This window comes from Lissotriton helveticus, chromosome 3_1 (assembly GCF_964261635.1).
Source record: "Lissotriton helveticus chromosome 3_1, aLisHel1.1, whole genome shotgun sequence".
NCBI classification, from domain to species: Eukaryota; Metazoa; Chordata; class Amphibia; order Caudata; family Salamandridae; genus Lissotriton; species Lissotriton helveticus.
In genome coordinates, this window is record NC_136061.1 from 1,196,746,499 (window position 1) to 1,196,773,529 (window position 27,031).

A 27,031-nucleotide genomic window follows, 5' to 3' on the forward strand; every position below is an offset into this window, starting at 1 on the left:
TAAATACTACCCGCCTCCCTCCCACCCGCCCTAAATACTTAAATAACCTTTTTAAAAAGAATAAAAAGCACTTACCTTGTCGGCTGCGTCCCCGGGGCTCCCTCTCGTAATCGCGCCGCCATCTTGGATACTAATGCGCATGCGCGGGCGCCCGCGCATTCTCATTAGTATCCAAGATGGCGGCGCGATTACGAGAGGGAGCCCCGGGGATGCAGTCGACAAGGTAAGTGCTTTTTATTCTTTTCAAAAAGGTTATTTAAGTATTTAGGGCGGGCGGGAGGGAGGGGGTGGCGGGCAACTTCGCTACGCCCACGGAGTGGGCGTAGTGTTGCCTGCTACGCCTACTTTGCAAATGGCGAAGTAGGCAACACTACGCCACTCCGTGGGCGTAGCGAAGTACTACACCCAGGGTTAATTCTCAGGGGCGCTAGGGAATTTATACGGGGTGGAGGTCTATCTAACAAAATAGAATCATCTTGAGGTTTATTAAGTATGGAATAAATGGGGCGCCTAATAGAGTACTGGCCAGTTACCTCTAAATGACACTCCCTATCTTCTTTCTCTTTTATTTCCTTCATCTCTTTATTTTTCAATTCTAATGCTTTCTGGTAAATTGTCTTGTGCTGTTCTATTTCTCCTATAGCTTCTTCTCTCCTCACACTCTCATTCACCTCTTTCTCCCACATTCGTACACAATCAAGCATATCTTGTCTGCTCTTACTCTGAAACAGACACTGCTCAACATACTGAATCTTCTTAAAATCAAATGACCCATTTATGGGCCATTGTAGCTCAGGATCCTTTTTCATATATTTGTTCCACAGTGTACTATACTATTTGGAAAAAATACTGTATTTAATATACAGACACCTATTAGGTGTCCCCTCTACGGGAGCCGGCTGACTACTTTCTAGATCCATATTGGTACTTTCAAGACAGCAACACATTCTACAAAGTGTGTTAGGAGCAGGCATGCCAAAAATATTATAATAAAATAGAATATTATAATCAAATAGTATTTATTTCAAGTGTATCAAAAGTATAGACAAACATCTCCTCATTACCTGCCTTTGTTTATTGCAACAAACAAAAACAGAATCTTGGCCAAGCAAATCCCAAACAAGAATGACGCTTCAGCGACCTTACCAAACCAAAGTCTCCAACCTCCACCTGCCAAGCTCTGGGTTGACCTAATGGTCACTGCAAAACTTACGCCAAAAGAGATCTCAGTCGGGACCGGCCACCACCCAGAGGGTCAGATCAGGAAAACCGGAAAAACACGTCAGTCTGCAAAGACAAAGGGTCTCCTCCTGCAGGGTACCTCCTCAGTAGATTCCTGTCTTCCATCAAGACCGCTCCTTTGGATGGCCCAGTTTCCGATGAGCCCCACGAGTCAGGCACCAATTCATGTAAATGAGCCTTTTTACGGGCCCACATGTGCAGGGGGTTCACCCTTATCTGTCCACTGGTCCTTAAACCAACAAAATAGAGATCGGCACAGAAGCTGAAATATCTAATAACAAGTTTATTAATCACTCATGAGTGGGACTACATCAATACAACACCCTCGAGCACTGTATGAGGTAGTACAAGGAATACAGAAACCAAGGGTCTTTTATACCCAATTTGTTACACAGTAAGCATGGAGACTCAAATAGAAGGCAGAAGCATACACAGGAATAGCTATAGTCTAACATGGTCAGACAGATATCACTTGCTCAGCAAAGTGGGAGGGGAGGCATAACTGCTTACATCAGTTGAAATAGCCTGACAGTTACATTCTAAAACAGGTGCATTCTAGCAACTACAGGTTGTTGCTGGTTGCTCGATAGTTCGGTGGTCCCATACTCCTTGTGTTCATCCTCCTTTGTTCAAGGGGTTGTGCCCATTGCACCTGTTGTCCTCGCTCGGTTTTTCCTCTTTGTATGCCTCTTCCCTAAAGAGGAACCGATGATCCCACGTGATCTTGCTGTGGGCCTGTTTCCAAATAAGGGTATGGTTGTGGTTGGTATTGTGGGGGGCCATAGTAGAATGGTGGTGCAGGGAATGGTGGTGGTTGGTAAGGTGACCATCCAAAGCCCTAACGTCGTGTGTTATTCCTGCGGCCAAAGCTATTGTCTGGACTGTTGTAACCTGTGTCAGATCCATCTGTATCTGTGTTGTACCCTGGGTTTTTGCCGGTCAGGTGATAGTCTTCCTTGATGTAAGGGTATACCCAGTTGTTGCTAAAATTCTTAGAACCTTTTTTTAATTACTGATATTGAGGGCATCATTAGGATGGCGGGCAGATCCTGACGAAAAACGGGACCACCCGCCATATGTGCGGCGGTCCCATGGGTGAGATTAGGATGCGTCCACCACACTGGCGGGCGCATCACGCATTTTTAACATTGCGGCGGGCGGTGCATTCAGCAGCACCCGTCGCAATGGTAAAAATGCACAAAGTGGCAGGCACCGCGCGGTGGCTGCCGCATTGTGCATGCAAATGCAGTGGGGTACAATAGGTACCCCTCCATGTGCAACCCCACCCCCCTCTACTTCCTGGGGGTCCGCAACAGGCCCTCAAATGTGAACTCCGCATTCCTTTCCGTGGCGGAAACGCCACCACAGTAAGGCTGCTCTCCGCCTGCATACTAATATAGATGTCAGTATCTAGCAGACACCGCCACCATATTAAATCCTTTTCCACCCAGTCGACTCGTCGACCAGGCGGAAAAGCAGCGGACGGTCTTTCCGTCCGCCGGCGTCCCCCGCCATACTAATATGGCGGAGGAAATGGGTGGCGGCGGGGTAGGATGTAGAGTGGATCGCCACCGCCATGCGGGCGGTGATGATCCACCCTACATCCTAATGGACCCCTTAGTGTCTTTTAGTGTTATTTTAAAATCTGTCTTTGTTTTGTTCAGATCCTCCAATCTTTTTTCAGCTCTGTTGTTGTTTGGAAGGTTTTGAGTTTGACCTCCAAAGTGTGTATTTCCTCTTTCATCTCTTGTGACAGGCGTAATGCTGTTTTTTTTATGGGCCTAAACACCTTACACAGCGTCTTTAAGTCAAGCCTGACTGATTTGTGCCAAGCTATCAGAAAATAAAGTTCCGGTTAATCTAGTGACTTTTAAGGTTGTTGCTTGAGTAGTGTTTCACCCCTCTCAACTAGCAAACCACTTCTTATAAGGACGGACACAAGAGTGGTGATGAGGTGCATAAACCAAATCCCTTACTCTGTTGACACACAACATTTGTTCATTGGTGGAGCAAACTCAGTTCTCTGAAAGCACTGTTTCTTCGGGGAAGGGAGGATAGGAAGACGGACAATCGAAGCAAAATATTTCCTCCAATTGGTTCAGTATCCTTACCTTATCCTCGATTACAGAGGTAGTTCAGGCACCCTATAATCAGCCTGTTTGTCACTAAGAAGAATGCTCTTACTTCCATACTTCTGCACGAATCCCAGCCCAAAAGGTTGGAAGATGGATACTGTGTCATTCAGGTGACCATCAGTTCCCCTTAATGCATTTGTCCAATTCCAATGATTTCCAGGGTGCTTCAGAAAAATTAGGGAAGACAAAGCCATTGCGCTAATAGCTCTAGGATAGGAAAGACATTCTTGGTTCTGTTACTGGAGCTGACAGCTCAGCTCAATTGGATAATTCCTCTGCATTCCTACCCTCTAGTAGGAACTACCTTCCTCTCATAGTGCTAGAGAGATTACGTCTACAGGCGGCCTGGCTCTTCAACGGTTATATCTGTTAGCTAAGAGGTGTCATTCTGAGGTGGTAGAGTTAAGTTAGAACTCAAGACAACTGGCTAACCCAAAACCTATTGAAGACATTGGAAGACTTTTGTATAATGGTGTAAGGATAGGGATTATGAAGCTTTCTCTGTAGAACCTATTAAGGTCTTGGATTTTCTATCAGATGTTTTCACTTTAGGGCTTGCTAATTCCACTCTCCTTGCCCAATGGGCAGCCATGAAGGCATTCAGAAACCCTCAGTTAGATAATTTGAAGCCCTTGGTGTCTGGACTAATTAAGAGTTATTTTCTTAAGAGACCAAGACATTTGTCCCCTCCTTCATGGGACATACCTTTAGTGTTGAAGGTGCTCCAATTTTTGACAATTGTTTGAAGTGGTCTTAAAATGTTTGGCTCTTAAGGTTGTCTTTTTAGTGGCTATTTTCTCAGACAGGAGAATGGGGGAATCAGAATAATTTCTGAGGTTGGAAACTTGCCTGAAGTTATCTTAAAACTGAAGCCAAATGTTATGCTTAAAATCTCTTTGCTTTTTTTTATAGAGGAAGTGATTTTGCCTGTTTACCCTAATCAACAGTCACAATTGCACCTGCTAGATGTCAAAAGGGAAGTCTTGACATATGTAGAGAGAATTGAGGCTTTCCTTTAAAGGGGATAGTCTATTTGAAATGTTTGGTCCAGTAGGAATTTGTTTAAATCATCAAATTCCATTTTAAGTAGATGGATCAAGCTGATGATTGTTTTGGCTTATGTGGGCAGCCTTTCAGGGTGTGACAATCGAAGAGATTTGTAATCTACCGAGCTAGTTTTCACCACATACGTTTTTTTATCACTGTAGACTGGAATTAGGGGGCAGGACTTCTAATAATTTTGTTTTGCTTCTGTTGTTTTAAATGCAATTATTATCATCTAATGTGTGAAGTAAACATGTGATATATCAATAAAATTGTTTACTTATAATTAAAAGTTTTATTTCTGTTGGCATGAACATCTCACAGTGATTGCGTGAATATTTCTGATGTAACATAAATTGAAAGAGAGGCAACCACAATTAATTAGAGATTTCATAGATTTAAGAGATGAGTAAGTAAACGGTCGCAAGTCTTAGTTGATGCATTAGTTTTTTGCTTGAATTCATAATTTTTTCTTCTTTTTCCTACAAAGGCGCACCCAATGCGTTTCACCTTGAAAAAGGCTTTGTCAGGGGTGCAAGCATAAAAAAACATACATATATACAACCATACAAAGTTCCATATGATATTACTAATGACAATGAATATAAACATGACATGTACAAAGAACACAACATACAAACATTTACAAATAGATGCCCCTTGATAATCTCACAAAAAAAACACACAGGTTATTAAAATACTAAATACAACTAAAAAAGTGTATTTTAAGATGTTACATTACAACACAATATGATACAAACACAAATAACCACATGTGTTCAAATCCACACAGGACTAACACCAACAATGCTTAAAGGTAGTTAGAGAAGAGTTAGAGGTTTTTCTAAAAAAGAACATTGGCACAGCAAAGATTGAGATGGTCTGGGAAACTTGTAAGGCCTTTTTGAGAGGTAGACTGGGAGCCCTGGGAGCTAAGAAGCGTTGAGTGTATTTTAGTAAAATCTCAGAGTTGGAAGAGAAGATTCGCCTGTGTGAAGCTAAGATTATTAACACTGGGGATTCTACTATAGAGGAGCAGGCCACACATGATCTGGAAGAGCTGAAATCGGACCTAATGGCAGTTCTCACCCATAGAATTAAAGAAAAGTGGGAAGTTAGTCAGTTGGCGCATTTCAGCTATGGTGAGGGATGCGGCAAACTTCTAGCTTGGAAGGCGAAGAAAGATCAGGTCCGTAACTTTATTAAGGAAGTTATGCCAGCAGAGACGAACAATGTTATAACAGAAAGTAAAGGAATATCGGATGCTTTTTTTGACTATTATTCAAGAGTCTATAGGGAAGATCTAAATCCGGATCCTTTAGCAATGAGGGGATGGCTACAGCTGATGGATCCACTCCCAACTGAGTTTAAACAGGTTTTAAATGGTGACATTTCTTTAACCGAAGTGGCAAATGCTATTAAATCAGGAAAGAGAGGCAAAGCTCCGGGCCCGGATGGCCTTCCGGTTGAGGTCTACAAAGTTTTGAGGGAGACTATAACGCCCGTAATTTTTCAATTGTTTAACAGTATTTTCCAGGGAGAGGCGGCACTGCCAGATTCATGGAATGAGGCGACCATTGTTTTAATTCCAAAACCAGGGAAATCACCTAAGTACTTAGATTGTTATAGACCTATATCGCTATTAAATTGCGACTATAAACTTTTTGCAAAAATAATGGCTGATAGGTTAAGTATGGTCATACCCAAAATGGTGCATGAGGATCAAAAGGGGTTTATAAAGGGTAGATTCCTAAAGGATCTTACCTTCTCTCTAATTGGCGCAATAGATATGGCCACGGAATATAAACTTCCTTTGGCGGTTATTGCACTTGATGCCGCTAAGGCCTTTGATCGGGTCAATTGGGCTTTTTTAAAAGCCTTATTGGCCCACCTTGAACTTGGGACCTGGTTCACTAATTCAGTGTTAGCTCTATATAACTCACCCACCTCTAAAGTACTGATTAATGGGGTCCTAACTCAGTCCATCAAGGTGATGCGTGGCACACGACAGGGATGTCCACTCTCCCCTCTACTCTTTGATTTGTATATAGAGCCACTTGCCTGCAGGATAAGGAACACCGAGAATATTTCTCCCTTTGTTGTCGAAACATGGTCTAAGAAAATAGGTCTATATGCGGACGATATAATTATTTATACCCCTACTTTACAACAATCAATGCAATGTTTGCTAGAAACAACTAAAGAGTTCGGTCTTGTCTCAGGCTATGAGATAAATGAAAATAAAATTGAGATAATGTCATAGAATTTGGATACACGAGGGGTAAACTGCAAGGCTGAGATGAGATATCTAGGGGTGAGGATCACACATAAACTTGAAGATCTAACTAAAATAAACTTTTTAAAGATAAAAAGAGAAATAGGAGTTATGCTGCGAGGATGGGCACATTTTTCACTTAACCTGTATGGCCATACGAATATGGTAAAAATGATGATCCTGCCAAAATTGACATTTTTGTTTGAAACTATTCCCTTAGCATTCAAAAAAGACCGGTTTAAAAGGGTGCAGAGCGAGATTTGTTCATTTATATGGGCTTCAAAGGGGTCCCGTCTGTCTTGGAAGTAGATAAGACGACGGTTGGTTAAAGGGGGTTTGGCGGCCCCGGATTTTCAGTTATATTTTTGGGCTTTTCAGTTAAAGAACTTGAGAATGCTGATGAACATTCTGACGGCTTCAGCTATTGGTAGACTATTAAAGGCAATGCTTAAATCTTGTAAATATAACGAGTCTGGGTTTTTGTGTAAATTTTCCGATCCAAGGTTCTTTAAGAAAGTAAGGCTCAAGATACTGCATGATGCTGCGGAGTTGTGGTACAGGATAAGGAGAGTACTGAAGATTCCCTATTATGGCTACATGGCCCCAATATGGGAAGGTCCAGGGTCACCCCTTTGGTCTAGGGACGCACTGGCTATTCCTCTGAGACTTTCAGGTTTGGAGCGATGGGGTGACTTATTTCCGGATGGGAAGTTGATTGATTGGGGGCAAGGACAGGCCATTTGGGGCAGGGTCTTCTCAAAATTTAAGTATCTGCAAATCCACAGTTGGGCGAGCAAAGCGGAAAACACGATTGGACTCCGGAATGACCTAGAAGAAAAACTCTTTTCAGCACAATTATACAAGAAGGAAGTGTCCTTGTGGTATTGGTCGATTCTTGAGACGGAGGACGGCGTGTTTTCACTTCCTGATGTACTATGGGGCGACTGCTTGCCGAACATCGCAACGGAGACTCAATGGCAAGTAACTATGGCTATGCTTTACAAAATAGTCAAACCTGCAAATTTAAGGCGAAATCACTTGTTTTCAATTCACAGGGCGTACTGGTCGCAGACTTTCCAAATTTAAAGCTGGTGGGCTGGTGGAATGCCCGAAGTGCAGGTGCCTAAACGGAGATGATCTGCATATGCTCGTGGATTGTCTGAATATTAGGGAATTCTGGGAGGCCGTAAGTAAATGCCTAACACAAGCAGCAGATCAGAGGATAGAGGTAAGCCCTGAATTAATTATAACAGGAAGATATAATTTGAAGAGCAAAGAAATGGACGATAAAGTTAGATTGTTTTTTTATGGGATTCTCCTGGCCCGAAGAGAGCTATGTAAATTATGGATGTCTCCCTTATCCCCCACGATCCTAGACTGGTTACGAGCCATGAGATATACGGCTAAAATGGATACTTTGGATCAGACTAAGAAAAAACGTAATTATTGGCTACCATTTTTGACACATTTTGGGTGAGGGTGGGAAATTTAGCAGTAAGGGAGAAAAAAAATTTGGTATGGAGAAGGTAACTTAAAAAGAAAAAACAACAATCCAATGATTAAGGTCTTGGCCTATCTCACCGGTGGTGAATCGAAATGGTAGCTGCGCTTTAAGAATTGGACTCTTAGATATGGCTCGGTCTGTATGGGAGTTTCTTTTTCTTAAATAGCGTTGCATATGCCGTTGTCGATAAACTTGGTACATGAGATAAAAGCCCATGAGTGGTATCGTTTGTTCGTAAAATGGGTGGCGAAAAGGCTAATGAGGATGAAAAAAAAAAACACCAACAAGGTGTACAAAAGAGGTACAGTGAAACACTAAAATTAGAAACCTCATGCAACAAAATTCAAAGTGAAGTGGAAGAGCACAAACAAAAAACAGTGTTCCACTGGTTGTGTGATAATAAAGAAAACAGCCACAGAGGAATTGATGGTTATACATAACCAGACCTTTATTTTGGTGGATCTAGACGTTAAGGGTGAATCCCTAAAGTGTAAAGGTACAATTGTGCTATAAGTATTGGAACGCTATTCGAGTGCCTCATGCATAAACACACTCATATCATTTCACTTATGTGTCACCTCTAAGACAATCAAAAAGTGTATAGAAGAAGGTCCTAAGATTAAAAGAATTCATTCTTAAAGATTCCTTTACCAAAAAGTATTGAACACTCTAGAAGGACAGAGATTCTCTTCGGTGTGTAGTCAAGCGTAATCAACTCCAAAAAAAGGATGGGGGTCCAAAATCAACAATAAATATCGGTCTAGAGCCGCTAAACACACAGGGAAAATATCATTCCCAAATGTTCAATACTAATCTTATCCAGAATGTACAAAACCTTCAAGAATACTAGAGGTATTAACTCCACATCCTTCCAACAATACCAGAATCGCAAGGAAGTAGGTCACGTCATACCTTCACACTTGTTGTCATATCCTCATCTAGTTCACGAAACATTTGTCACTTCGGTACACGAAAAAGGAGAAGAGCAGTTCACTACCTAGGTAATACCAGAATTTATCAATCATTATATTTCTGATGTAATGAAGCAGATATCTGCTTTCGCATAAGCTCATATAGTAATGACTGTGTTGAGGAAGATGGACAAGGAGGTAATGCTCTGGTTACTTACCTGTAAACTTACTTACTCCAAGTTCAACTCTTCCTCGTCAGTCAAGGTTGTCCATCCTTCCAATCCCAGTAGTGGGTCTTTGGCTCTATGCACAATGGCTTGTTAAATAGCAGGACAAGAGGGGTTGACTTCCTTTTTAAGTAAATTAAGAGGAAGAAATGTTGACCACCTGGAGAGGGATAAGAAGCTAAAGTGCTGAATTTTGCTTGAAAGGGTTCTGCCCATAGACGATACATATCATATAGTGATGCTCTGATTACTTACCAGTATTCTTCATTATCCTTAGTCTTACTCATCCTTGTCACAGTCATTACACCCTGAGGTGACTCCACCTCCCAGACAGAAAGAAAGCAGGATAATTCTCATTAAGCCTTACCCACTCTCCTAGGTGCTATATAAGGGCGGCTTATCCAGCATGCTCCTGAAATATCCAAGGCATTGGGATTGTAATGACTGTGACGAGTAGGACTAAGAGTAATGAAGATTACTAGTAAATAATTGGAACATTACCTTTACATCCCTCATCCTCATCCCAGTCATTATACCTTGTGGTATACCAAATCATATGCCTTTGATCAAGAACAATTAAATAATACTTCATCGCATGTCTGCACAACAGGCGATCTTTAATGTACACCTTAGTGATAATAGAAATAATAAACCAAAGAGAAAGATTACTCAAGAACTGACTAGAGACCCCTACACCGGAATACACACCATAGTCAACTACATTATTTAGTTTGTAATATTTGGCAAAGGTATAATCTGAGGGCCACGTAGCGGCCCTACTTATTTCTTGAATCTAGACCCCCAAGGAACTGCACCTAAGAGGTAGTCATCACCTAGCAGATCTTCCTGAACTGAGCCACCCTCAGAGGATTATTGCTCAGCCTGCAGAATAGTAGCTTTTAACCATCTGTTCAGAGTTGTTTTGGTTGCTTTCTTCCCGCTTGATCGAAAATTACAAAAAGGTGGTCTGCTTTCCTGAAAAGTTGTGACCTGTTAAGATAAATGGAAAGAGCTCTTTTAACATCCAAAGAGTGTAGAGAAAGTTACTCCTAAGAAGGAGAGGGGGGGAAGAAGGAAGAACCACCTTTTGTGATTTGTGAAAGGAAGAATGAACTTTAGGTAGAAAAAAAAGATCTGGTTTTAGGATACTCCATTCTTGAAAAATCTTAAAAAGGGAGGACAACAGCAAAGGACCTACTGTTGACCAATCCTACGAGCAGAAGTGATAGAAACCAGAAAGATCAGCTTGTCTCCTCTAAATGATCATAAGGAGGAACCTGAAGGGATTTAAGAACTGCAAGAAGATCCTAAGAAGTAAACAATGATTTTAAGTCAGGCCTCGATGTCGAGAAGTTCTTAAACACCCTACTGACTAGCATGACAATCTCATTCTGAGGTACAAAACCCCCCTGAAGGCCTTAATAGCAAACCACTTTGACTTGAGAGTCGAAAGATAAGTTTGAAACCCCTGCACCATGAATTAGACACCTGCCAAAATGATAGGACGGTGCTAAACAGTCATGCACAGTCATGCACAGAACTTCACGTCTCTAAGGTTTTTCAATTCCTAGAATAGATTTTCAAAGTAGATGTCTCCTCAAATTCTGGACCTGCTCAACCAAACTATGAGGAATACACTTACTCAATAAGGTTAGCCTCTCGACCTCCAAACTGATAGAAACAGATTTCAAGGAGGAGGGCATGATGGCTTCATGAGAGGAGAACCCACAGAGGGCACATCACTAGACTCTACAAAGTTGGAAACCATTACAGTCTTGACCAATAAGGAACTAGCATGAGAACATTCTCCTTCTGTATCTTTGGTAATCCTTTTGTTATTAAAGGAAAAGGGGGGAAAGCATAAAGAAGTCTCTGGGTCCAGTTCATAAGTAGAGCTTCCATTCCCTATGTCACCTTTTCCTGGACATTTGAAAAAACCTTTGAACCACTGCATTATTCTTCGATGCAAAAAAACTATGAACTGAGTCACAAACTTGCTGCAGATCTGTTTGAATATTCTCTGCGACAACGGGAGGTTCATTTAGGATAGAAAGGATCCGCTGATATGATCCACCTGAAAGTCATCTTTTCCAGTGACCGAGACAGCTGAGACACTCAGGAGATTGGATTCTACCCAGATTCCTATTGCTGTTGCCACCTGATTCAACAATTTTAACCTAATGCTCCCCTGGTGGTTGATGTATGCTGCAGAGAACATATTGTCTAATCTCACTAAAACATCCTTTTGAAGAATTAGATTTTGGAACTTATGGAGAGCTCTGTAGATCGCTGTTAAGTTCCTTTCAGTTCGATGATTCCTTCCGTTCCAAGACGGATCATTTCTGCTGACATGATTCGTCCAAAATTGTTGCTCCTCAACCAATCCTGCTGGCATGTGTTAAGAACCATGGGCTGTTGAGGATGTATATGCATGTCAAAAACAGGGACCCCCTGCTGCTAATGTAGATTAACAGGGCAGGGAAATAACATATGAGAAAAACAACCCCTAGGCAACTAAAGGTCTAAAGTAACTTTTGACCTAACTACAACACATGATAGTGTCGAGGACTTAGTATACCCAGAAAATCATTAAAAACTCATTTATTCAATACAAAATTCTTTAAAATCATTCTATTCATCAAATTCTTGATATGCAGTTGACATAACATTTCAACATAATCACAAAATGTAGAATACATAAGACAGTGAATAGACAATAACTTTTTAACAAAAATCACAGAAAACATTGATACTGGTACAATTCAAAAACACATTTTTACATCCAGGAATTTAGACATAAAAATCAGGAGCCTACGTGGTGGTTCTTATACACCCATTTCGGCGCACACAACGGCTTCATCAGGAGATCCACAATGATTCCTATATGTAAAAATAAAATAATGTACACTAAGTCCACTAGACTAAAATAACAATAACATGAATTTCGTCTTAAAAACTTGCGTCCACTGAGTGCAAAAGTAGTAAGAAATGGTGATTGAAAAGAGAACTTTTAAGCCATCAAAAGTATTAATTGTGCCGAATGTATACATATATGACACGTGTTTATAGAATAGGAAAAGTACCAAGTGGGACATAGAACATGGAGAAAAAAAGTATGCTCAAAAATAGACCCAAGACTAATTATTGAAGAGAAAATGGAGAACGAAAGAATATCATGAACTTACCAACTTTCCACTTTGGCAAGGTATCGAAGATAAGAAATGGACAGGTGTTTGAATATGGTAAAAAACAGAGCGTTTCTGAGGAATAAAGAAAGAAGTGGATAAGAATGTAAAGAAAAGTAAAAAGAAATGAGAAGAAATTAAACATTTACAGTGAGCAGCAGAGGTTAATAAATCAAGCAAAAGCTTGAAGATGCCGTAGGTTCACAGACAGATGGAAAGATTTTAACATGAGTTAACTATCTGAAGATAAAGAATACAAACAATTAGAACCAGGGTTATGTGGGATAATGATGATTAAAAAAAGAAGATATTAAGTCAACCTACATACTTGTGTATACGTGTGGGGATGACCTGGAAAAGGTATTTCACAGTTAATTCACAAGCAGCACTTGTGCTTGCAGGATGCTGGTGTAGTGTAGTTCCTATATTCCCAATAGGCTCTGTGCATTAGAATAGTGTATCCTGCAGTTTAGACGTAGGACTGAAGTCAGCTAGGTCTCTACCGAATATACCAAACTTAATTGTGTGTGTGCCAGCTAGCTCAGAGTTCACTAGAAACTTTCTCGAATATACAGGAAGGGATTAGTTTCTGACAACCGCTTAAAACATGACAACTTTGTTCCCCAAGAATAAGAAATATATCTCTAGAGTTGCGGAAACAATAGATAGTTATTTCACTCAGTCAATCGTGCATGCTTCGTTTCACCAGAAGTGCAGAGAAATAGAGAGACGGGCGTTTTCAATAAAAGGGTATTTATTGAACAGTCCTCTTTCTCAAACATAAGAAATGAACTGCTGCAATCGTAATACATACTGTAAAGTACAGGGCATATAATACGAAGAGTATTATAAAATAATACGGTAAAAGCATGATATGGTTTTTAAGCCATAAGATACCTAAAATGCATAAAATACATACAGTGATAAATAATGACTAAAAGTACTCAACTGGTGCTTCTAAAATACGCCTACCCGGGTGTACCTAACCTAGGCCTAGTACAAGGGAAGAAGTAAGTAAGGTGTAGCTTAGTTTTAGTATTCTTTGCCAAGAATCTAATCCAAGAATTATCTTACGGTCTAATCAGCTCCGTACCTTGGTTTAGAATGTAGAAGGTGTTGTATCTCTCTCTCTGGACTCGATTTCCCAGCAACCCGCAAGGGTAGCCTGGAAACACTGGAGCTGGATTTCTCGGCTGGAGAAAGTACAGCGTCTCTCAGTGCGTCAGCTGGAGGGTCGGCTTCCTTTGGCACTTGCTGCAGCAGGGCGCATCGGGCAAGTAGATAGTCGAATTGCTCCAAACCACCGTGTGTTTGTTTGGACAAGTGTGGGCATATTTATACCTTGAAGGTGCCGAGTTTGACGTAAGATTGGACATAATACCGTCATCAGAGACTTAATTCTCTGAAAACTCCATGATTTCTTGGATAACTTAATATTCATGCAGGGGGGAGTCCCTGACTGCTGAAGGCGGGGTTTTCCAAGAAATCGTTGTAGATTTTCGGAACTAGTGGAAGTAGCCAAGCCGTTTTAGGACTACTTGAGCTATGTCTTAATATGGTTATGATTTCTATGCCTATATAAGGATACTGTATTTTATACTTATATAAGGGCATGAATCGGGAAAATTACACTAGGGTCCTAAAACGCTATACAGCACCCACTCCACGTATTATGTCTAATATTACTAAATCTATAATCATAAGAAACATAACTAAAGCATGTGTTCATAATTCCACCCAAAATACATGATATGCATTAAACATGGTTTATACACATACATGAGTATTTGTCTTGTACGCATTTTACAGGCGATGGCTGTCATTAACAAATGCTATCTAAATGAAACATGAAATGACAGTTATGAAATGCCTCTAAATTTACAGAAAAGTCGAGACCATTCCATAGCATAATATATAAACAGTTAAAGTTTTCATGAGATAATGCCAAATATTTGTCTATAGGAAGTATCAAATGAATCTCTTGTGCTCTAAGAATAGTTCTACTTTAAGCGGATTACTTTGTGCCAAGTGAAAAGGGTCTATTCTGGGATGAAGAGAAAAAGTTTTCAAGTGTAGATTGTAGAAACATAGAGTTCCCAAGTTAGAGGGTTTGTTTTAAAAAACCAAAGGCCCAATTTCAGAGTTCATGGAACGCTGTATGCAATTTCAAAAGTTATTCTCGGTGTCGGGAGAAAACATCAAATCATCTAAGCTGGCAAAGAAACCGTCTGCCATAGTTGGTGAAAGTGGAACTACTTCATCAAGTAGATCAAATGTGCATAGATGTGAAGCATCGCCGTCAGCATCAGTCGCATTAGCAATGTTCGATGTAGATGGTACCTGTGTGCCTGTTGTTCCACGTACCTCACCAAGAGCTGGATTTGCTGGTGAGATCTCAATGAATGCCGTCATCAAGATTGGCAGCCGTTGGGGGCAACACGATGCATGAGTCGTTACTGGACCTAGCAAGGCGTCAACATCCGTTGGCAGTGCTGATGGAAGTGTAAGACAGATGTCTAACACGCATTCTTCTCTGTAAAGCAGGTATCGTAGAACAGGTAAGATGCAATCTTGCCAGATTGGTCTGAATGAAAGGAACCAAGTGGTATTCGGATCTCTTAAACGAGCCAAGCCAAGAATCTGTGTAATTCTGTCACGATACCGCATGGCTAGGTGAGCTTGTTCCATGGTAGTCTGGGTATCGTTGGTGACTGGTCTTGCCATATCGGAGCAGGAGAAATAAAAATAGAATTCCTGCTACGAGTCCCAAAATGAGAGGCAGACCGCCGAACACAGAGTGCACGAAATTTGGAAAAATGCAGAGGACTGCTTCGAATGGTGTTAACAGTCCCGAAAAGATCGCCTTAAATACATGTGCGATGCCACTGGTATCAGACATGTTTAAGATTTGACCTAACATTTCTGCGAAATATACAGGGCAGTTTGTTGATAATAATTCATGTATCTCTGCAGAAGTCCTTGCAACTTGCAGATCATACATTTCTCTAGACGAGGTCAGTGGCACAGTTTTCTGCAAAAGAATGGCTTTCATTCTGCTTAAAGTATCAATTTGTATAGAAGAGATATTCAGTGAAGGCCATAACACCGTCTCCCTGTCTGTAGTACTCTTTGGATACAATACTTGCATACAACAAGTGACCCTGGCTGACACACTAACCAGATAGGCTCTTCCTGGCAACTTGCCACAACAGCTGTGATCGTTGAGCCTAACGTAGCTCCCATTGGAAAGCTGCCTAAAAATTGGTTCTAGCACGGCCGCTGGAGTACTCTGCATGTGGCAAGTAAGGTTATTTAAAGAACCTTCGCAGGCTCCATGTAAATTAATACCTTCACATAAAAGTGTACCGCTTAGTGAGTTTTTATAGTTCTTTGTACTAAGAAATACCTCCTTTCCCTCACTACAACATTTGTGTGTGTATGGTAAAGACCAGGTCGACTTAATGTATCCTTTACCCAACCTTTCATACAAGCCTGCTGGTATATGCTGTAGACAATACTGAAATTGGATAATCGTCACTGGTATCGAGATGGTGCCATGTATTATCCATTCACCGACAGGTTCCTCAGAAACTGTCAATGGTAATCTTTCCAGTTTTTCAATGCTCAGCACTGTATAGTCTGCCCCTCTTTGTGCCAAAGAGATCTGTAAGGTTAAAGACAGTAAACAATGACGTGGTATTGATTAGACGCCATGGCACATAGCCTGAATGGAGATTTTGCAACGTCCAGCCTAGTAGCATTATAGAACGCAATTGAGACTGGCCATGTTGTAACATTAGCAAATCCTGTTCTATTATGTCAATGGCAGATGATACAATGCTGTCCAAAGAATAAATTCTGGAGGACAGAGTCGTTAACCCATTGTCCACTACAGAGAGTGATTTCTCTAAATTAATACGATAAATTTCTCGTATTTTTTCTGCAGTTTCCATTTGCGTTATTTTCCAAGCTTCGTTGTACGCAGCGTATATACCGGCGTATATGAAACTTTGTTGTCGTTGTTTGCGATGCCCGAGTAAGGAGTCTCGCAAGTCAACGCCTTCTTTAAGTAAAGTCAAGTGTTGTTTAATTTCTGGGAGTGCAGATTTCTGTAGCCAATCAAGGCATAGTTTTCCGACACTGTATGTGGTGACTATCCCTGGATGTTGTCTCTGGGAGTACCTTGGATCTGGCCTGTTCATTTTGAACCCCTGTGTTTTGTTCAGGAATCTATCTTGACAGTTATTCATGTCTATGGGCCAGATTAACCATTGTTTCCAATCAAGATTGGTTCTGTTGTGTTTTAAAATCTGTTTTACGTCTACCTCCTCATCTGCAGTGCCATTACTGTCAGGTGTGGCCTTAGGTATGGACGGTTTGTTTAAATCTTTTATCTTAGCTAAGCCATGACATGATGTTTGTTGAACGGTGTCGTTCAAAAATATGATTTGTTCTGGTATAATGCAGGCTCTGAACAAGGCTTCTAAACGGTATACACCCGTTACAACGCATCTTTTACTCCGCACTACCATTACAACGCGACTTTTACTCTGCATACCATTACAACGCATTGCGCTGGGGGGCGCTCTAGGATAGGGAATAAGTATAATTTACTATCCAACACCTTCCCTAGGGTCCACGGGGACTGGAGTTAGAATAGTAAATTATACTTACCACTATCCAGCGCCCCAAGGCGCTATGCGTTGTAACGGTATGCGGAGTAAAAGTCGCGTTGTAATGGTCTGCGGAGTAATAGTATGCGTTATAACGTCATACATCCCTTCTAAACCCTGCACCTGCCATTCTTTTGTGCCCGAGACAGTTTTTGTCTCAATGTTGTCTTTCCAAAAGTTAAAACCTAATGTAGACAGCTGAGCATAACAGTTTGCAGAATAAATTTGTTTAGTATTGGTCAACATGGTTTTCATTCCTGTCTTATTTATATTTTTAAAATAAAACGTTTCTGGATTTGTCACATTAAAATCTGTAAAGTATGGAAATTTCTCATAAAATGTTTTAGAGCTTCCTTTTGGTGGCATTGGACAATGTTCCCATTGATTATAGGTAAACACATTTCTAGGATTTACAGATTTGTGCAAATAATGGTGACCAAAATTATTATAACAATACAGTTCTTCATAACTTGTTGAACCTTCTAAGTGTTCATGTTTTTAAAATGTTGCTGAGTCTGACATCATATTATTAACAGTTTCAAAGTCCCAATCATCTGAAAAGGTGCTTGATGAAACAAAATCACTTAAAGAAACCTTGAACTGGTGTAGAATTTTCAACAGTTCCACCGGGCCCAAAATGTCATAGTCAGTTGAGTCCCATGCTATACCACCAGGTATAGGAACGGCTGTGATGTTCACTGATGACAGGTCTCTTCGCCCATGATGAGATGATTTGTAAGGTTGCAGGAGTAAGTTGATGTTCTTACTTGCTGTCTCCATTGTACTGTATTTTCCATCTATCATTCGTCTCAAACTTAAAACCAGAATGAGCCATAGTAGTAAAAAAAGTACACCCAATCCTATCCAAAATTCAACCAATGGTGAAACCAGATATGTTTTCTCAAGTTGATGAAAGAGTTCTGTTATATTTTCTTTGAAAGTTTTATTAACTGGCGTTGTTTCAGGTTCACTGGGATCCTCAGAAAAGTTATCGAAGTTGATAAAATAGCCGGAGGCAGTTCTGTTAATAGTTGGTATCGCATCAGGATTCATTGAAATCACTGGAGTTGCTTCCTCCTTTGACATGTTTGTATAGTCAGATGCTACATCATTGTAGACAGGAGTTTCTTGACTAACTGATATTTGGGTATCAAGAGGGACGAGTGCCATAGCTTTGTTCCTTAGTTCTTATTTTCTCACTGTAGGTTTATCAAAGGTGATAAGTCTTTCAGTTTGAACCTCTTGAATAGTAGCCAGATTTGGTCATCTGCTACTTCTTGGGAGTCCACTGGGCCTACTACTTATTATCGGCCACATGATGTGGTTTTACCAGGTCAATTGATACTGTTCTGTTCTCCCTTTTACCAGCAAGCGGCGGTAGTAACACTGATCTTGTTCCAAGAATTGCTAAAACAGGTACTGTTTTTCTATAAGAAGGCCCAAATTCCTTCTTCACCGCGATCTTTTCCCTGACTAGATCCCCAATCTTTGGAATCCAGACAGGTCTTGCTGGGACAGGTGGTTTTTCTTCAGTGGTCGTCGGCTTTTGTGTTGTGTTACTCAGACTTCTTCTTGTTTCATTTAAGTCCTGTAAAACAGCCAAATGGTCTTTGATATCAAAGGGTTTCTGTTCTACCACTGACATTTGACAATCAAGGTCCTGGATAAGCATTCTAGTACCAAATAATAATTCATATGGAGTGATTCCCCCCAGAGAATTTCTTGGCAGAATCAGACAAGCTTTATTCGACATTTGTCATAAAAGCAAACGGTACATATAAATACAAATTTAGGACATATAAATAATGTTAAAATTTGCACATATTGACATATTAAAAAAAAAACTATATATCCATTAAATTAATATACATTGGGTTAGAAATTTGAATTTGGCACCATGAATACATGTTAATCAATTAGCATTCTACTTCTAATGGACCAGGCCCAGCCCAAGAATTTTGCCACGGCTATATAAATTGTCATATCAGTGCAAGAACGAATAATTCTAACTGCCACCGACCCCCTGTCGGTGCCCATCAACCTGGATATTGGGCGAAGCCATATTCTCCGGGGCACCGCGTACACTGGGCATTCCAATAGCAGGTGGCCAATGGTTTCCGAGAGCACTGAACATGATGGACAAGCAGCCTTGGTTCCCGCAGACCAACTGCTAGTGAATGCCCTGACCGGTAAGCTCCCAATTCTCAATTGAAAGTACGATTTACGATCTAGGGGTTTTAGGATAACATCCCAAAAGGCTTCCAACTTTGGCGCATCTTTGATATACATAAACAATCCGGTCAAAGACCTTGGGTCAATAGACCTATAAGACCTGGAAACCACAAGCTGCCAATACAAATTCTTAAGTACCTTTTTAGGAGGGAACCTAGGGGTAGATTTATGATGACTGGCGCATCCCTGGGGATGCGCCAGTCATCCTGCGCCGCTGCTCCGCCACCCATGGTGCGCCGCATTTATAATGCGGCGCACCATGGGGCAAAAACGGCACAGATGCGTGACGCATCTGTGCCGTAAAGTTGGCGCATTGCTGGAGCTGCGTCGCAAGCGCGACGCAGTTCCAGCAAGGCCCGGGGGTGCCCCATCTCCACAATGCTGCGTCAAGACCTACGCCTGCTTCAAGCAGGCGCAGGGTTTTGACGCAGCATTGTCCTGAAAGTGACTGACTGAAATCTCATAGATTTCACTCAGCCACTTTTAGGAGGCGTTCCTGCGCAGGAACGCCCCCCCCCTGCGCCGGAACGCCTCCTTAAGGCGCAGGGCTTTACAACGTGACGCATCTCCTAGATGCGTCACGTTGTAAATAGGGCGCATTGTTTGCGCCGCCGTTGCGTCAAATAAAGTGACGCACCGGCGGCGCAAGGCCTTCATAAATCTGCCCCCTAGTGTTTATAGGATCTTCCCACAGATCCCATAAACCCAAGTCAATCAACAGGCCCCTGATGTGCCCTAACCACTTAATTTTATGGTAGGTATCACTACTAATTATATCAAGTAAGCGCCTTGAAAAGATTTCTAGTTCCGGGGTGGTCCAAATCCTCCTCCAGTATAAAACTGGTCGTAAAGATGCTATAAGCGCTATTGGGAACAGCCCTAGATCATAAAAAAGAGGGTTCAGAGGGGTACTCTGGGGTAATTTTATTAAATTCCTTAAAAATGAGTTTTCAGAGATTGACATACCCCTGAGATTTTCGGTTCCCCACATTTCAACCCCGTATAAAGCGTAACTGACCACTTTACCATTGTAAACCGCCAATACCGGAGATATTGGTTTGGTGAGGGACATACGGGTAGATGCACCAACGTTTTTTTTTGCGATTCCTAAATTGCGAAAATTAAGGAATCGCAATTTAGGAATCGCAAAATGCAATGCATTAACAATTCGCATTTATTTTTGCGATTCGGTATTTTTCCTTAATTGCGAATCACAATTTGCGAATCGCAGTTAAGGAAAACCCTTCCCATTGATTCCTATGGGCCAAAAGGCCCATAGGAATGAATGGGAAGCCATTCACATTTTGCGAATTTCAAATTGCGATTCGCAAAATGTGAATGCAATTTCAAGGGTGCAGGGGGGGGTCCGAAGAACCCCTCCCTGCACCCCTGAAATGTAATTGTAAATGCAATTTACACACACACATGCCCCAAGGGCATGTGTGTGTGTACATTATAACTTTAAAAATGCAATTTGTGCATATTTGACAGTTTTCCGTAAATTAGCATGAAGTTCAACTTCATGCTAATTTGCCACTTCCAAATTGCGAATTCGCAATTAAAAAATGATCATGCATTGCATTTAAGAAATCTGTTATTGCGATTTCTTAAATGCAATCGCAATTTTAGAAATCGCAAACATGGTTGAGATTCCTAAAATTGCGAAATGCATGATGCATTCCAGATTAGTCAATTGCATTCGCAAACGGCCGAAAAATGCGATTCACACCGTTTGCGAATGCAATTCTCAATGATACTTCTAGGCATTAGAGTGTTCCAGGCTCAGGGCCCCAGATAACTGCCTATGTTTTAGTGTGGCCAGCTCAATTTGTTGTTTCCAGCACAAATTGTGCTGAATACAGACACCCAAGTAAGTAAATGCTTGGACCCTTTCCAGAGGCCGCTTGTTCATGATCACAGTACCCTTAAAAGATTTAGAGGCATTAAAAGTCATAAACTTCGATTTCTGCACGTTTACTTCTAAACCCCGTACTGTACAGAATTCTTCAAAAAGCCTCAAGCCATTTTGAAGCCCACTTGAAGTTTTTGCAACTAAAAGACAATCGTCGGCGAACATTAAAATGGGGACTTTTGCTCCAGCAATTATCGGTGCGTCAATATTGGAGTCAATTGGAATTTTAGCCACATCGTTAATATATAAGGAAAATAGAGTTGGCACCAGGACGCAGCCCTGGCGTACTCCAGTTTCCACTGGGAACTGCGGGGTAACATTCCCAGGACTCCCCCACCTGATCTGTGCATAGTTTTGTTCATGGAGTCTTTTTAACAGAGATAGGAGAGGCCCTGGCATACCCATGCCATTGAGGACATTCCATAACGTAGAACGTGGAACCAGGTCGAATGCCGCTCTTAAATCTATAAAAGCGGCATATAGACTTCCATGTCCAATTAACACTGTCTTCCAGTACAGCATTGCAAAGTGCAGCACCTGGTCGACCGTGCTAATTGAAGTTCTAAACCCTGCCTGCAAATGGGATAAGATCTTATTGTCGCGTTCCCAGTCAAGAATTTTGTTTAAATCCAGCCTGCCAAATCTTTTTTGAGAGGTGTCAATCAGGCTGATTGGGCGGTAATTTCCTGGCTGGGACTTATCCCCCTTTTTAAAAACGGGTATGATCTCCGCCCCGTTCCAAGAGCTTGGTATAGGAGCTCCCCTGGCGATCATGTTTGATAAAAGGAGTATATAACAACCCCAGGAATTCTTGTCTTGCAGAAATAGATGCGCGGGTATGCTATCGATGCCTGGCGGTCTACCAGGAACCACTAGATCTAAAGCACACTGAACATCTTTCAGGGTAAAAAGATCTTCCGTTAGGGGTTCAAGAAGGACTTCCACTATTGGTTGCAAGTCCTCACCCTTAGCATATTGTGGCTGAAAGTGTTCTACCCACTTTTCTTGGGGGACCCAATTCTGCGGCTTATCCGGGTTGGCATCCACACCCCACTTATAGACATTCCAGAATCTTCACGTGTCTTTACAAGATCCTGCCTCCTTAAGGTCATTCCACCTTTTCTCATCCCAATCTCGCTTGGCTCTTGAGACAGCATTTTTATAAGTCAGCCTGGCCGCCCAAATATTCTCAGTCGACTCTGTTTTGATTGCTTTTCCCAGGTCAAGGCGGGCCTTCCTGCATTCACCAGAGTACCACTGTGATACCTCCGGTGCGCGGGAACCATTCCGCCTACAGGGATTAATGAAAAGACTCTTTAGTTCACCAAAAAGAACCTCATGTATCCTAGTCCCTTCTTCTAGTTTTAAGAGGTTATTGTCCAATTCAGATAACAACAATAAATCTAGTTACGCCTGGTCAAGCTTGCTGTTTATAAAATCAACATTCTCTTTATAAAGTGAAACTTTGGACCATAGGACATGTCGCATATCATTAGATATCACAATATCATGGGAGGGAGTGGCAACCATCATAAGCCCAGAATGATCAGGAGATTCCCAGTAGGTGAGATTCATAGACAGGGGATTGTGATCGCTCACAACCCTATCTATAATCATCATGTCCTGGAGGTATCTCCACAGGCCCAGGATGAGCAAAATATAATCTATTCTACTCTTGCGAGTACCACTTTTAAATGTGAATGCCCCAGCCTTATCGCCTGTGGTCCTTCCATTAATTGATCTTAAACCTTTGTTTAAGCAGATGGAATTCATTTGGACCACTATATCTGTCCATTTGCTAACCGGTTCAAAATCCAATTTGGGAATCCCCCACTCCCTGTCCTCCTCGTCCGACACGTTCCTGCTTCCTTTCAAAAGAGGTTCAAAATTTACATTAAAATCCCCACCAACGATTACGTTAGAGGGCGAATAACGACTTTCCAATAATTCTTCCAGAAGCGATAGAACCTCAGATTTTCTACCCCCCGTACTTCTCGCATATATGTTATAAACATAGACTGGTACATGATTTGGAAACTAGACTTAGTACCTGCAAATCCCTATGATTAGTGGGTATAGTTTTTATTGCTACCCCAAGATCCTGTCTTATCCAGATCGTTAGCCCTCCGGTTGGTCTCCCCCTCCCTTCCTTCACTGCAGGGATACTATAATTTAAATAGCCTGGGAAATGTAGTTCGTCCATTGACCAGGTTTCCTGAAATAGGCATATTTCGTGTTCTTTAATGAACAGTGCCCACTCAGGTGACTCTAATTTAGACTTCAGGCCAGCTATGTTCCAAGAGAGAACGGACCCAGGTTTGCCGGCACTAAACACAGGGCTGGCTTGCCCTGCAAGCTCTAGGTTGGTATCAGGGGGAATAACCTCAACAGAGGAGCAAGCTGGTAAGATTTGCTTTTTAAGAGGGTTTACTGTAATACTATTAGGATCCTGACCAGTTATTTCACTATTAGCTACTTCGTTGGATAATTCTATTGGGACTTGCAATTGAAGTCAATCATTGCAGTCTAGTCTCGAACTTTCCCCATGTAAAGTATCATCCTGCTTCCCTCTTATAGACTTCCAGAGTTGCGGGGGGGTTGCTCTCTTCTGGATCATAGAATAATCCGGAGAGCAAGATCCAAATTCTAAATGTAATAGTTCTCCGGCTACCATTGTTTTTTTAAAAATAAGTTCTATACAATCATAGGCATTACCCTGAAAAGTAAGCCTACTTGCATGGAGAATATCCTCCCTAATCACCGACCTACAACTAAGGGTGGGCGGGCAGCTACGCTCCGTGCACGGAGTGCACGTAGTGCCGTCTCCTACGCATTTTGCGTAGCGGGCGTAGCCAGGCGGCACTACGCGCGCTCCGCAGACGGTGCGTAGCCGGCCGCCACCCGCCTCCCTCCCGCCCTCCCTAAATATTTAAATAAAATGATAGAAAGCTTTTAAAAACACTTACCTTGTCCGCCGCGTCCCCGGGGCTCCCTCTCGCCGTCCCTGGATTCGCGCCGCCATTTCGGATACTAATGCGCATGCGCGGGCGGCCGCGCATGCGCATTTCTCATGAGAAATGCGCATGCGCGGGCACCCGCGCATGCGCATTAGTATCTGAAATGGCGGCGGCGCGAATCCAGGGACGGCGAGAGGGAGCCCCGGGGACGCGGCGGACAAGGTAAGTGTTTTTAAAAGCTTTCTATCCTTGTATTTAAATATTTAGGGAGGGCGGGAGGGAGGCGGGCGGTGCGTAGTGGGGCTACGCGGAGTGCACGGGTGGGCGTAGTTTTGCGCCCACTTCGCGTAGCTCCGCGGAGCCCCACTCCGCACACTACGCCCAGGGTTACCTACAACCCCTTACGTGCCTGATCCAATGGATAGCTTTGTTGGTTAAGGTATCAGGTGATTCACATTCTCTGCCAACAGGGAGCTTGGGTATATTAATCAAATAGACTGGTGGTGACTTAGTAGTATTTGAATTACTTTTAGTGAGCCCAGAGTTTATTTGAGTAGAGCCCACTTGCTGCCGGCTAGATAAGGGATTGTGGTCAGCCTGGTTTAACCTAAAAGGTCGTTTGCCTCCCAGTTGCCCCGATACGCCACTTGTTGGAATTGCATCAAGGCCCTGAGATAGGTGTTTCTCTACAGACACTAAATTCCCTGATCTAACCACCTCACGAGTTCTAGAACTTTTAGGTACAGCAGCATCTGATCTAGGCTTCTTGCTTAACAAGGAAGGAGCATGGGGGCGTGGCCGAGGAGGAGACCAAGATGGCCGCCTCTTACTGAAGCTCCGCCGGTCCGGGGACTTAACGCCCGAGCACGGCTGTAACCGGCGATCCTAAAGAGCATCCAAACCTACGATCCTGTTCTACATCCTTTGCAGCTCGACGGGTGCAACTTTGGAGAAGGAAGCGGCAGCAATTCCAACGATACGGCGACCCGACCGGCGGCCGGGTGCAGCGCGGGGAGCCGCAGAGGTGCGGAGCGAAGGTAGGGCGAGCTGAGCGTGGGGCGCCCGGGCGGCCAGCAGGATCCGGCCGCGGTGGTTTCCGCGTTCTGGAGGCTGGGGGCTCACTCCGCGGCGGGCCTGTTGGAGGCCGGCTCCCCTTGGGCGGCACTGCGCGCCGATCTCGCTTCTGGGCCTTACGGCCTAGGGGGCGGTCTTAAGCCGGGAGCTCCATTTGGGCCGCGGCGGGGACGCAGTCCCGGCGCTGGGAGCAGATTGCTTTGCAGCTGGCCTGGGGGCCGCTCTGGGTGCTGCTGACGCCGGCGCTGCCCGGCCTCGTACCTGCGGCACTGCTGGCCTCTCCCTGCCCCCCGGAGCACCTGTGAGGGGACGGGCAGCACACCGCCTGGCCTGACGGACCGCGAGGGTGCCCGAGCGGGCTGCAGCGTGATCGCCTGGCCCGCTGAGCGCTGGGCACTCCCCATTGCTACCTGGGAACCCGGATCAGGCTGGGGCCCGTCCTGCCCCCACCGAGGGTGACAGTCCATTGCCCTGCACAATTCCACGGCCATCTTGCACCGCACTGGTGCGGAGTAGCGCTTCCATACAGGAGACACAGAGGCCTAGGCCAGGTGGCCCTGCAGCACGGCCACAATGGGAAAACGCGACCCAAATCAGAGAAAACTGAACTTTGCTGGAGCCTCCCTCCCCATCGCTGACCCCCCGCTAGAGGCCCGAATGGAGGCGACGGGGGGTGAAGACCAAGAGGATGCCACCTCACTCATGACCGCCATGATGACCGAGATGAGGGCGGGTTTCAAGGCGCTGGATGGGCGCTTCAACACTCTGGAGCGCCGCATGGCGGATATGGGCTCCAAGATCCAGGCGCACGACAGACGACTAGACCTAGTGGAATCCAGGGTTTCTGATGTGGAAGACGGCGCGACGAAGTCCCTGAAAAGACTGGAGAGAGTGGAGAGAATCCTCAAGGAAGTCGCCATAAAAAATGAGGACCTCGAGGCCCGGGGACGAAGAAACAACGTGCGCATTACTGGTATGGCAGAGACGACACAAACTGGCCGGATGGACACATTTGTTGAACAGTTGCTAATCGATCTATTTGGCCGCGACTCCTTCACTCAGGGGTTTGTGGTAGAACGTGCCCACAGATCGCTGGGGCCCCGGCCCAGAACAGGTCTCCCACCGCGCCCAATTATAGCTCGCCTTATGAACTTCAGAGATCGGGACACTGTCCTCCAGGCGGCGCGAGATCGTGGTGTGGTGACATGGCAGGGCAACACACTCTCCTTCTTTCCTGATTTCACTTTCACGGTCCAGGAAGCGCGCAAGAAGTTTAATGGGGTTAAAGCTACACTCCGGAATCTAGGCCTTCGATACGGAATGCTCTACCCAGCTAGACTTAAAGTGGACATTGATGGCAGGCCTCGCATCTTTGAAACACCGACGGAAGCCCAGGAATTTTGCCAACGCTACAAGCGGCGGGACGTAAGTCCGTCCCGGTCTGGGGCGCGGCCGCCGGCCTCTCCGGTCAGAAATGCCTCCCAGGCCAGCGCTGATCTATTTGCCGAGACGGGCAATGGCTGAACATCATATCTAGACATTTGGGGCTGAAGATCCACACTCGTTGCCTCGCAGGCACCCAGACTGTTATGGTTACACATGCTCCGACTCTCCAATCTTGTTCACTCCCCGACCGGCGTGGCGTTGCCACACCCCATGG